The following is a 10,329-nucleotide window of genomic DNA, read 5'->3' on the forward strand; positions in this document are numbered from 1 at the left end:
GGCTAGCCAAAACCCCCTGGTGCCAAGAAAATAGAAAAATTTAACTTTTGCAGATTCTTCTAAAAAAAAGACAGAATGAATCTGTCAGGTGCCGCTCTAGATGGGGGGGGGGGGGGGGAGTGAGGGGTGTGTAGAAGCCGCTTAGCCAGTGAGGGGGGGGGCAAAGATGAGCAGGTGGGGGGGGGGGGGGGGCCTGTAGGCCCAGACAACGCCGCTCTCAACTTTAATTTATCTCTAAAGCTTTTCCTGGATGTTAATCTTTTTTTTTTACTATTTATTATTTTCAAATTTTTGTTTTACAGATATTTTTTTATTTGATTATATTATTATTCCTAAATGAACACAAAACTCTCCAAAAAAAGAAAGAAAAGAAAGTGGTAAATGTAGTCATTTTACAGCTAAAGTATTGAAAAATTGAGATCTAACCGGTTTTAGGTTTTGTAACAAACATCAAACTGACAAAAATATTGCTGAATGTGACTAGCGCTAAATTGGGTCAAACGTTTTTCTAACGGGAAGAAAACAATTTGTCAGGATTGATGAATTTACATCAGAAGCAACAGAGATAAGTTGTGGTGTCCTACAAGGATCAATTCTGGGCCCACTGCCATTCAATATTTACAGAAATGATATATTCAATGTGTCAAAACTTTTAAAACACTTATTATTTGCTGATGACACAAATATATTCTATTCTACAGACAATCATAGGGATCTTATCAATGTGGTGAACACAAAGTTAAACAAAAAATAAATTATGGATGAATTACAACAAATGATCTTTGAACCTAGATAAAACCAAAGTGATGTTTTTGGTACCTGCAACGGCAATAAAGAGCTCTCAATTGAAATAAATAATATCTTAATTGAAACACATTGGACACATACAAGCTAAACTCTCAAAAAGTATTTCAATCGTAAATAAATCTAAACATGTATTAGGATACAACAGTAGATATTTATTGTACTGCTCCTTAATATTACCAATAATTACAAGAGCTCACTACATCCTCTCTTTTTACTTCAAAAACGAGCCGTCAGAATTGTACATAAAGGCTGATATCTTGATCACACAATTTATTTGATCAATGTAGACTTTAAAAACAGTATTACCTTGTGGATTTTTACATCAACAGCTTCTATACAGAGTCAGTGGGAAATCGTTACCATTCAATATCCAAAAACAGTTCTTAGAAAATGAAGGAGGCTACAGACTGAGGGGATGTAGGAACTTCAAGATCAAACTGATACGAACCACAAAGAAAAGTTTCTGTGTGTCGGTGTGTGGCACTAAACTTTGGAACGGGTTCAGTAAAGAGCTCAAAAAATGTTCAAATATTCAAGAAAATGTATAAAGAAACTGTGATTTCAGGATATGAAGATAAGAGGATTTAAGGATCAACAGGTGTTTGAATAATTGTGTGAACTTGATTGTGGTGAAATAATCAAAGCTCTTTGATTACGATCAATGAGTTTTACATTGTAATGTTTGAATTACAATCAATAAGCTCTTGATTTTATTTACTTGATCTGAATCTTTTGCAAAAATTATTGGTTTAATGTGATCATGTGTTTAATGATCAATGATTACATATCAGTACCGTTACTGATAATGGATTTTCTTACTTGAAAAGAATCTTATCAAATCAGAACTGGATCACAAAAACTGTAAAACTATCAAATGCATGAACTCAGCAGGGGTGGGATTATATAAACGTGCTTCTTCCCGCTCTTTTTCAAGCAATAAATCAAACTCTACTTATACTTTAGTTAATGATCACTATATTTAATTAAGCAAATGGGATTAAAGTGTCTCTTTTGTTTTATTTTGCTTTTTTTCATCCATGCATTTCATCATTTCTGCAATGAGTTTGATAAATCTGTGTACATTCTTCATTGCTTTGACTGCAATGCTTAAAATCAATCAATCAATCAATCAATCAATCAATCAATCAATCAATCAATCAATCAATCAATCAATCAATCAATCAATCAAACAATCAATCAATCAATCAATCAATCAAACAATCAATCACAGTACTAAGTATATTTTATATATTATGGCGTGCTAGTACTGCCCTACCTGGAGCCACTATATTACAAAAACAAGTAGTCATAAAGGGGGTTCTTTATGAACTCACCAGCAATCTATTCTATCAATCAAAACATAGTTCTTCTACTGTTCTCCTTTCTTTCTGTTTATCATATTTATCCTGATATTTCACTTATTATTTTTTCCTTAAAAATAAGAGGAATAAACTCAAAATACAAATGTATAAAACTAAAAGTATTTTTAAAAATATTTAAAAAAAACTGGAAAAGCTCCATAAACTCTAGTGTACAACGTTTCAAAGATTTATTTCAAGGTGTTTTCAAATGATTTGCCATAACTCTTTTCATGTTAGTTATAAATAAAACCTTTCAGACATACATTTTTTTCACGTTATATTAAACATAAAAACTTTCCTAATGGGGGGGTCAGAGTCATTCCTATATTTCTGTAAACAGCTGATGTGATTGAAAAACTCACCGGTTAGTGCAGAGACCAGTGGGGGCTGAACAAAAGTTGATTTAAAGGTGATTTCTCACAGAAATGACTTGATTTGTTAAAAACATAAAGGTTTAAAAACGTATATAAACTCAACCACGATGCCTGTCTGAGAACACGCTAAACTAGTTCATGTTTCTGATTGCTCAGTCCTCATGGGAAGGTGATAACATTGTTTAAGTGTTTTTAAAAAAAAAATACGAGTGCAAATGGGAAAAAAAATACCTGAAACGTTTTCCTGTCAAACCCCAAGAAGAGCTGCAAGCCCCCGGCTTAAGGGCAGCAGAGCTCTGCAGGCAGCGGAGGATTACATGGAGATTACATGAGCAGAGAGACTCTTAAATCCAGCAACTCCACAGAAAAATTGTGCAACAGGCATGAAAGTCGTTGCATTCGAGCGAAATAAGAGAGCAAGAATGAATTTGAAGGCACGTTTTCATCCGGACGCTGGTCGTTACCTGACCTGGAGTCCGGGTCAGCTGGATGCTAACATGTAGGAGATGTTCAGTCGGGTTTTACTGCTGCAGTTTCAACATTTCTGAGAGTCATGCTTAGAGGAATCAACAGGGAAAGCAGCTGATTGCTTCTATCTGTACCTGCTTCCATAAACACATGCATTTCCTGCAGGGTGAGTGAGCTGAAATAACAGGAAGCGCCGCCAACACCCATGGAGCCGGCCCTTTTCTCTTCCTGGGTGTTTGGATCAGGAAACGGACTTTCAGTCGTTTGTTTTTGTGTTTTTTTTAAAAAGGAGGAGCAGCACAAATCAACAAACTTTCTTTCTGAGAAATGAAGTGCTGATGACTCTGTCACTACTTTGCTCCGCTGTCTCCTGCTGAAGGAGGTGTAGACGGATGAGGTGATGAAAGATAGATGTCGCTGTGGACTCCTGTTTCTGCATGACCTTCTGTGCGACCTTTGACCCCCGCCCTGCGAGTGAAAGATGTACGGCGGCTTTCTGGTAGCTGAACGGCGGTGCATGTCTGATGCTGTTGTGCGTTCGGTCTGGGGAATCTTTGTTCTGACAATCAAACACGACAAAAAATGTTCTGACGACGGAAATGTGCAAAGATTTCTGATTTTCAAAAAACAAGTGTTGTGATGGAGGGGTCAGGGATGGGAGGAGTGTGCAGCCTGAAGGATAAGCCCCACAGATGCCGCGGCCTGAACCCGCGGGCCTCATGTTGTGACCTGCTGACCCCCCCAGTCCTGTTGCAGGAGCCTGTACTCTGATTTAGGAGGCTGCTCTTCCAGCCACATGTCAACCATGTGTTTATCGTTCTGACAGGACCTTCGGCGGCTCAGAAAGGAGGTCTGATTTAAATTCAATTTATGGAAACTAAGATTCATTTTTATCAGTTTCAAAGTTGTTTACATCCACAAAACGTGCACACGTCTCCCAAACGTGAGCTGAAATCCATAGTTTCATTTTACAGATGCACTGTGGTGCGTGCACCATGGCGTCCAGAGTTTCTACTTTTTTTTCACATTTTTCAACAAACTGAATATTCTGTTTGTGTTACGATGTTTTGTTCGTTGGCTCCGCCCCCTAAAGCGTGGCTGGATGACTTTCACCGCCGCGTTCGGCTTCGCTGACCGTCAGCGGCCGATGTGTTCTGTCAGCTCACAGATAAAGTATCTTACAAATCCTAATGGCAGCCATTAGTGAGCCGCGATTAGAAAAAGTCTTAAATTAGCCAACAATTGAGAGTGACACCTCATCTTTCCCTTTATCAGCGCCGCCGCTGTGGTTCCTCCCACCCAACCCCACCGTCTCCTCATATCAGCACTGAGCACCGTTTTTTGTTTTAACACTGCATTGTAAGAAATGTGAAACTGATCGGCTATAAGTTTGACAAAGTCCTTTTCTGCCCACCTGCCTGCATGAGCCGGTTCCAGCGGTCTGGGCTTTGAGGTGTGGGAGAGGCCGAGTTACCAGCTGTAAAACCGGCTGCTTATCTGGGAAAGTAAAATACATGACCTTTGACTCTCCAGTCGTCCGTCACACAGTTTCTCTTGTGAGAGATCTGTCAGACAATTTTGGATTAAGGAAAGTCTATCGTTTGGGAACAATTCTGGACAGATGGAAGGTTTACTGATGCAAATCTGGTTTGATACATGTGAAGAGCGGGGAATAAAACAGTATATTTAGTGTGAATTATTAACTGCCCTTACAGCTACATGCGGGGGGAAAATGGTCAAACCTGTACGGGACAAACAGGTCGTAGTCAGTGAACCCATAGAGAGAAAATGTTCATGCGTGTTTTTCTCGACAGGCATACTGCAGGCGCAGGTCACTGTACAACGTGTGAGTGTAAGTAAGGGGGGGGGGGGACGGGCGTGTCGTACAGATTTTTCATTTTCTCAGTTTCCACAAATCCACAGATCCTGTGGACTGCGTGAGGAGTCCGTTAGTGCTGTTCCTGGGATACGTGCGCGCTCCTTGCATGCCGCCTAGCTGTTAGAAATAACAGCTACGGGGGTCCTATGCGGGCACCAGCTTATTAAGTGCACACCCCCATGCGTGCAGCGTTTGTGCACGGTCAGCAGAGAGCCAGTACTAACGACAGTGGTCCTCTGAGGACTGAAAGACACACCTGTGCTCCCCTTGAGATGTAGCCGCTCCCCTCTACCGCCCTCCATGGACCCGGACAACCCAAAAAAAACCAGAACGGGCCCATGCGACTAAAAAAATAATCAGGAAGGTTTAAAGCTGACTTCTTGTCATAAAAGTTGTGCACACCAATGAACACTAATGATCTGGAGTTGGTGTGATGTCACAAACAGAAAATGGTTTACTTTGTCACCAGTGAGCAGTCATTGGTCCGAGTCGGTCAGATGAACTTTGTCTTCAGAGATCTCCCTTTAAGGTTGAGTCCTCCTTCATTAGGTTTATTCTTGAGCCCCACAGCGTGCTCTGCAAGAACATCAGGAACGTTGAGTGTTGTTTTATGTGAAGACCAAACCAAACTCCTTTGTCTGTGAATTCTGGGGCTGTTTCTCGGTTTGGATCTGTCGGTCTCCTGAAGGACTCAGCTCCTTGCTTGTCTTATCTGAGCGCGCTCTGAGTGGTATGTAACGCCAACAACGATGGCTCTCTGTCCTCCCCCCTTTGCACTTTCCCAGGGAGGGGGGGGGGGCAGGTCTGCATCCCCCATCTGTTTGTGTGTCAGGAGAAAGCTGCACAGTCCACAGTCCTGGCCCATACCGGGATTACTGGGATGGCGCTGACGGCACTTTCCATATTTGTCCGAGAAGCTGAGAGATAAGCAGGGATGTGTGGATGGTGGGAGTCAAACAGCATGAAAGGCGTGTTGATGAGGTCTTCAGGGCTCTTCTGGCTTCATTTGGGTCTCAGTCTCATAAAGAGTAAGGGGACAGATGTTTACAGCTGTCAGCGCCAGGGCTGTGCCAAGTATCCGAAAACTCAGAAATTCACGATCCGTTTGCGAAAAATTGACTGCGAACATTTGCGACATCTGAGATCACAGATTCGTGATCTTTGTAAAAATACACTTCAGAAAATGCAACTGAAAGGCAGAAGAATACTTAAACAAACCCAAATGCACCCCTGTCACAGGAAGTAAAGACATTTTCAAAGTAAAATTATGATGTATATTTTTTGTACAAGAAAAAAAAGACAAAGTTCAGTTAATCAAAAAAATGAATTTCTTTTAAACATGGTCGACAATTTGGATAAAAAATACAATGACTGTGAAATTAAAATTGTATGAAAACTTTGTCACATAATGTGGCGTCATGTGACCGTCTGCTAGCATGGCAGAGAAGTCGTACCATAGCTTATCTGTAAAAAGTTCGTCTAAAGTTTTGGGATTTTTCGGGAGGTTTTTTCCTCTAAAGATGAAAACAGTCAGTTTCTGTTTGAAAGTCTGTTGTTAGTTTATAGAAAAGGACTGTGAGTCTGTGGTTCCGTTTCTGTTGAGGTGTTGCTGCGTCTTCAAATACTGTATTTGTTATTAAATGTTGGTGAGATTTCCACATGGGGCAGTGAAGAAGCCAGGTATTTAAGTCCTCATCCTCCAATCGCAAGCGACCACCAATCTACCTTCCTCCAATCCAGAGCACCTGAAACAAATGAAAAGAACCTGCATACCTTACGCTATAAAAATATAAAGAGAAACGGCAAAACACAAATATGACAACAGTCATAGCAAGGAGATTGATTGACAAGGTCAACAGCCAATCAGGACAAAGAACACAATCTGCGAAACAGTCAGACCGGAAAAGATGAACCGCGATACAGCGAAGGAACAGATTTAGATAAAAATATATGACCAAAACTCAAAAAGTGTGAATAATTGAAATAAAGATTCTTGTGGATACATTTGTGTTTAATGAGGCAGTTTTTTTTATTCTTCTTGTTAGATTTCCTTAGTGTGAAAACACTTTACCTGCAGAACCAAATCAGGAATGTGACATGGTGGGACGTCCACCATCGAGGTGAAAAAGGTCCCGTAAAAGGTCCAGGACCATGCCAGGACGGTTTTATCCTCTTATGCATCAACATTTTAATCATTCTGTTCTTAATTATTGTTCAATTGTTCTTATTTAGCATTTTTTATTTATTAATGTAATATTGTGTGCAGTACAGCACTTGAAGCTGGTGGACGGTTCTCTATAAATGAATAAATGAAATGTAAACATGAGGTCAAAGTTGAGTTTTTGGGTAAATTCATCATTATACATGTTCAGTAATCCCTTCAGAAGGAAACAGAAGGAGGAGCTCCAGCCTCTCCCCCCTGAGGTGGACTCGGGATGTTTTTCTGGTCCCTAAAGTTTAAATTTAATGATAACAAAAAAAAACAGGGCAGCCGTGGGCCGCAGAAGCCTCACAAATGCAGAGAAAACCCGCACATGCGGCACTCAGCCGATGACGAGAGAATACGGGAACTGGGATAGATTATGGATAACTGAGTTACCCATCAGGCACTGCTTCCCAAAGCTTCAACTACTTTATTTCTTTCTGTTAAAAAGCTTTTCTGTGTGATAAGCATCCACTTCTCCCCTCCCTGAGGACGAATGATGCTGTTGTCATGGCAACGTAAAGACAACTCACCATCTCCAGACCCTGTGATGTCATTTCAAGCCACGGAGACAGACGGGGGCCACTGCAGGACGCAGTCATGTCAACTCACGCACATTATCTCAGGGTTCGGAGACTCCGAGGACAAAGATGACTGTAGAGGGATGTGGGCAGCGTTGTTTGGTGGGGAGGGGGCTGATAAAGGGGGCCAGATCCCCAGACCTACATCCTTGGGGATGTCAGCCCCCTGATTGAGAAGGAACACTGAGGGCAGATCATATCATGAGCAGATTAACATCCTGTGATACTGAAAATGTGATGCTGGGTCTCCTATGGTTCCAGATATCCAGAAAGGAGACATATAAACCATATCACCTGTCAGGTGGTCTTCAATGAGATAACACTATGATATCTCAGGCGACCTTACAGGTGTTTGCTTTTAGCCTCAAATACTTTGTGGTGCAAATGTCCCAGAAGAATGTTTCAGTACACATGTGCACTATGATACTGATCCTTTTGTCATGATTTCAAAGCTAGGCGAACCCAGGTGCTGGAGCCGAGAATGAGGACAGGTAAGTTGCAGGTAAGAATGATTTATTTCTTTCCCCAGTGATAGTTATGATTTTGGCGAGGCGTGGTCCGGAGCCGTGAAGGGCTTGTGGCGTGGCTGGAGGTACAAACACGGTCGGCGTAGTCCGAGTGGTCTTCCGGTTCTTCAAGACAGCAAGGTAGTTGGTCCACACTGACGTCACTCGTGGGTAGAATTCCTGAGGCAGGAGAACAGAATTAGAGCCAGAACTGATTGCAAGACAAAATATCCTTGTTCCAGACAAGACCAGACTAGTCACCATAATGGGCAACGAACAGGCGTTGGATTGTGGCATTGGGTCTCCTTTTGAGCAGCAGAGGGTGATGAGTGGAGTGACGGCAGCTGGTGGCAATCAGGAGCAGAGTGGAGCAGAGCTGGAGGGGGAGGAGTCTGACAGAGGCACCATGACACCTTTAGTCTCAAGAGGTTTGAAACATTTGTTTATGACATGCAATTCAGAGCGCATTTGATGTTTTTTCTGTTTTTTCCTTTCTAAAAAATCTGGATTTTACTTTCAGTCCCATAATAGATATCTGTGCCCCCCCCCCCCCCCCCCCAAAAAAAAAAAAAAACTAACATGCAAGGTTTTTGAAGGTCAAATGCTGTGAGAAAACGGTTGAAACTGCAAAAATTGTCAGTGGCGGGTGGGGAAATTTATTTTTGGTGGGTAAGAACAGAAAAGTTCATTTTCAGCCTTTTTTGCTGGGAGTGCAGTTGTTATTGCAGAGTTCTGTAGTTTGTTTCACTGCTGTAATATGACTGAGCTGAAGCCAGGATCCCAGTGTGGCGATCTGGACCGGACTCCGACGTTTATCCTTCTTCAGCCTTTTAGAACTGACATGTTCAGATGCATTTTGGATCTCAAGGCTGGAAGACGTTTAAAAGAATTTTACAAAAATCAAGCCAAGCAAAGAAAAGGTCCTGAAGAAGGAGATGAGGAAACTGAACTATGTTGGATCTTCCCGATGGTGTAAAGTTAAACTTCCTGTTTATGATGACTCTGACTTTTCTTGGAGAATTTGTAGGGGGGATTCTGGAGGACCAAGAGTTGATGGTTTTGCTGTTCCGCAACGGAAAGTTTAGCAAAAAAAATATCAAGATTTGTGGAAAGAGGGGAGGATCAAGAACAGAGCCCTGTGGAATGCCCTTCTGAAAGTGAAAGTTGGATTTGCCTAAATACTTTGAGGGCTTGTCCAATCAGGATGGATTTTGGATAGTACCAACCAATCCAGATGGTTTTCCAGAGTCCTTGAACCCAAAGATCAGGTTGAGCTGAAGGTCTTGAGGCTCCAGCTCTTTGACATTTTTAACAGCTTATGTTTTACAGTTTTGTAAAATTGACAACAGTGTTTTGTTGCGGATTTAAATGAACCCCCTCATGGGACACTAAAGCTCAAATACTGTATGGTGTCTACCAGCAGGTGCCTTAGTGTTCTCAGACCTCTATAAGCTAATTATTGTTAGCACTCCGTCAGCTCAGACGGATCAGCTGAGCTCTGGAAGATAAAACTGTGTAACGCCTGTGGACAGCAGTTCCTGTAACAGATCTGCCAAACAAGACCTGCAGTTTATCTGGCTGATAGACCAGACTCCAGGAAGCAAGTGTTGAGAACAGCGTCTTATTTTGTCATCTTACACACAGGCACACACACACATACTGTACATTTAGGCAGGGTTGAGTGATGCCACATGTGATAAGCTAAAGGGAGGCTGGTGATTGAAAGCAGCACATCAGAGCGTCATCGTCTGGAAACCAGAGGGCGGCTGGACAGGAAATGAGGAAAAAAGGTGAGTTCGTGTTAAAATACAAAGATAATGTCAACACCTCTCACTACAGATGACCATTTCCTAATTGTTGGGATTTCAACAATACAAACATAATCTCTTTTTTACGCAGTTCCCCAGAGACATAAACTCAACATGGACCCATTTCTGGTCTCAGTTGTTGTTCAGTGAACATTATTTTGGGACAAATGCACATTTTTACTGCATGTTACGTACAAATAACATTTCATTGTATAAAATCAGTCAAACGTGTTTCATCAACCTCATTATTTCATCATTGCCAAGCAGAAAAGCTCCACAGAGATGAAAGTGTAACTGTCAGGCACCAGAAATGCTCATACATCCCCTCTTGTAGGTCATGTC

The 10,329-nt window shown here is 41.6% G+C and overlaps 1 long non-coding RNA gene across 1 annotated transcript; it reads right to left on the reverse strand.

The window, feature by feature from the left end:
* Positions 1-8,169: 8,169 nt before the first annotated feature.
* LOC110016731 lies at positions 8,170-8,714 on the reverse strand. The gene is made up of 2 exons (XR_002874955.1): positions 8,441-8,714; positions 8,170-8,359 (listed from the first exon to the last, which is right to left on the reverse strand). It is a non-coding gene; the product is annotated as an uncharacterized LOC110016731 (long non-coding RNA).
* Positions 8,715-10,329: the final 1,615 nt, after the last annotated feature.

This window comes from Oryzias latipes, chromosome 16 (assembly GCF_002234675.1).
Source record: "Oryzias latipes chromosome 16, ASM223467v1".
NCBI classification, from domain to species: Eukaryota; Metazoa; Chordata; class Actinopteri; order Beloniformes; family Adrianichthyidae; genus Oryzias; species Oryzias latipes.